The sequence below is a fragment of the Arachis hypogaea genome, chromosome 1 (assembly GCF_003086295.3).
Source record: "Arachis hypogaea cultivar Tifrunner chromosome 1, arahy.Tifrunner.gnm2.J5K5, whole genome shotgun sequence".
NCBI classification, from domain to species: domain Eukaryota; kingdom Viridiplantae; phylum Streptophyta; class Magnoliopsida; order Fabales; family Fabaceae; genus Arachis; species Arachis hypogaea.
The window spans coordinates 6,784,782-6,786,909 of NC_092036.1; the positions used below are offsets into that span (position 1 = coordinate 6,784,782).

The 2,128-nt window shown below is 37.5% G+C and overlaps 1 non-coding gene across 1 annotated transcript; it reads right to left on the reverse strand.

Annotated features, from left to right (window-relative positions):
• Window positions 1-459: 459 nt before the first annotated feature.
• LOC112795348 (uncharacterized) lies at window positions 460-2,128 on the reverse strand. Its single transcript, XR_011881560.1, has 3 exons — window positions 1,231-2,128; window positions 971-1,123; window positions 460-748 (listed from the first exon to the last, which is right to left on the reverse strand). It is a non-coding gene; the product is annotated as an uncharacterized protein (transcript).

Below are 2,128 nucleotides of genomic sequence, written 5' to 3' on the forward strand. Positions count from 1 at the left end.
GGATGCACCAATGACTTTTGGGCCTGCACAACTAATACAACAATCAAACATAACCCAATCACATATTTGTCATCATCAATAAATACAATTGTTTTTCAAATAAAATTAAAAATTATTTTTTATGAAAAATATTAATATTTTATATACTTATTTAATGATAACCGAATTATAATTTGTTGATTATAATATAATTTGTTAATTATAATTTGTTGAAATTTGAATATTTTTAAAATATTAGTAAAAATATATATTTTTAATTTTAATTTTAGATTTTTGACTATTTTATATTTTTTATTTACATAAAATCGGTTCTATCAGTTTAACCAGTTAATTCAATGACTTAATAACCTTATTGATTCGATGATCGATTTGATTCTGATAACTATACTTAGCACCTATAAATACCCTATAGAGCCAAAGTGGAATTGAAGCTGCTTCATCATTTTTGATCGCAATGCCTTGTCACAAAACTCTACCAACATTCTTCTTCTTAATTATGTATGCATGTGTCTTGTCCTAAGATAAGATTAATGATAAAGAAGCTGCTTACCTCTTACAGCTTAGGATAGTCCTGCTTACCTATTAATGCCATCGTTTCTTCTAGTTCAAGATCATCATCCAGTTGGTTCTCAAACAAGCAATCAGTGCAAATCAACTCCTTCCCAGAATTCATCCCACAGGCAACACGCCATTTCATTTGAACAACAAGGTCTTTATCAATATATCCAATTTTCTTCGGCACATCTATCTGGACAAAGAGTACAGTACAAACCAAGGTAACCATAAGATTGAGAACAAAAAACAAGGATTATCATCCACTTTAAGTAGCAAGTGAAGGGTTATTAATCCTTATATCAATAACTTCTATTCTATGTAGGTCTCACCAAATAATCCAAAAGCGAATAAATCTTAATTTCTCAATTTACAATATATTAACTTCAATGAATACTAAAGAAATTATTTAATTTACCTGGCCCTGAAAGTCAGGCATCTTTTGAAGTGCATCATCAGAAATTTGAAACTGAAGAGCATGTACTTCTTTTTTGTGCTTCTTCGTCTCTTTACCACAAAATTCAATGAGGGTTAGACTGACTTGAGGGTTAGGCTGACTTGGTCTCCTCACCTTTAGGTATTATTATTAGCGTATAAATTAACAAAATAGTTAGAATAATATTTTTAATTTATCAAATATTAAACCAGCATTTCTCAAAAAAAAAAAGAAAACTTTACTAGGTGTAAAGTCTATTCGATTTTGTCATCAGGGTTTTGAAGAGGAGGAAGAAGGGTGTCCGATTCTGACTTTAAAATTGGAACTTGATTTCGTTTGGCAATGGGTGTTTCTGATAGGACCTCTTTCACAGACTCTTCCTCTAACACTGGTGGTGGTTGCCGCTATGGTATTTGTTGGTTAAGGTTTGAGTTGGGGAGAGAGGGTGTAAGGTATTGTTGGGGGGTTTGATTATTTTGGTGAATCACGTCCATTGCCAGAACCAAAACCCCTCTTTCTAAAACTCTCTTTTTTCTCAGTAGCCTCCTTAATCTTCATGCTCTCAAGCTGCTCATCAATCTTCTTCCAATCCTGCCCCTTCTCCGCCAGCACCTCCTCCCTCGGTCTCACCTCGCCGAATGGGCTTGGACCCTTTGGTTTCACCACATTACCATCACCATTACCAGCACCCTCCTGGCTCTCATTGTTCACAGATGTTGTACGAGGTTGCAAAATAAGCCTAGGTCTCCCACCACCACCCTCACTCCTCTCACTTCCACTGTTAAATTCAACCTTTTTCATGTTCCAATTATCAGAATTTGCGCCGCCGCTAGACCCAAACCCTACCTTCCTCTTTCTTTCAAACCCAAGACCACCAGAACCGCCGTTGGAATCGAATTGGAGGAATCATCACCACCACCGGAGCTTCTGTTGGCGCGGTCACCGCCGTAGTACCTGAAGCCGCCGCCAAGACGGTTGCGGTCGCGGTCGAGCTCCTTGGCAGTGTGCTGGCGCGGACAGGTGGGGAGCACGATGGGATCTTGGTAGTCGGTTTTGGCGGCAGTGAATTCAACAAGGGAAAATGTCTGATCTTTCTTCTTCTTGGGTATTGGGGAGTGAAGAAAGAGAGAGAGTGTGTGT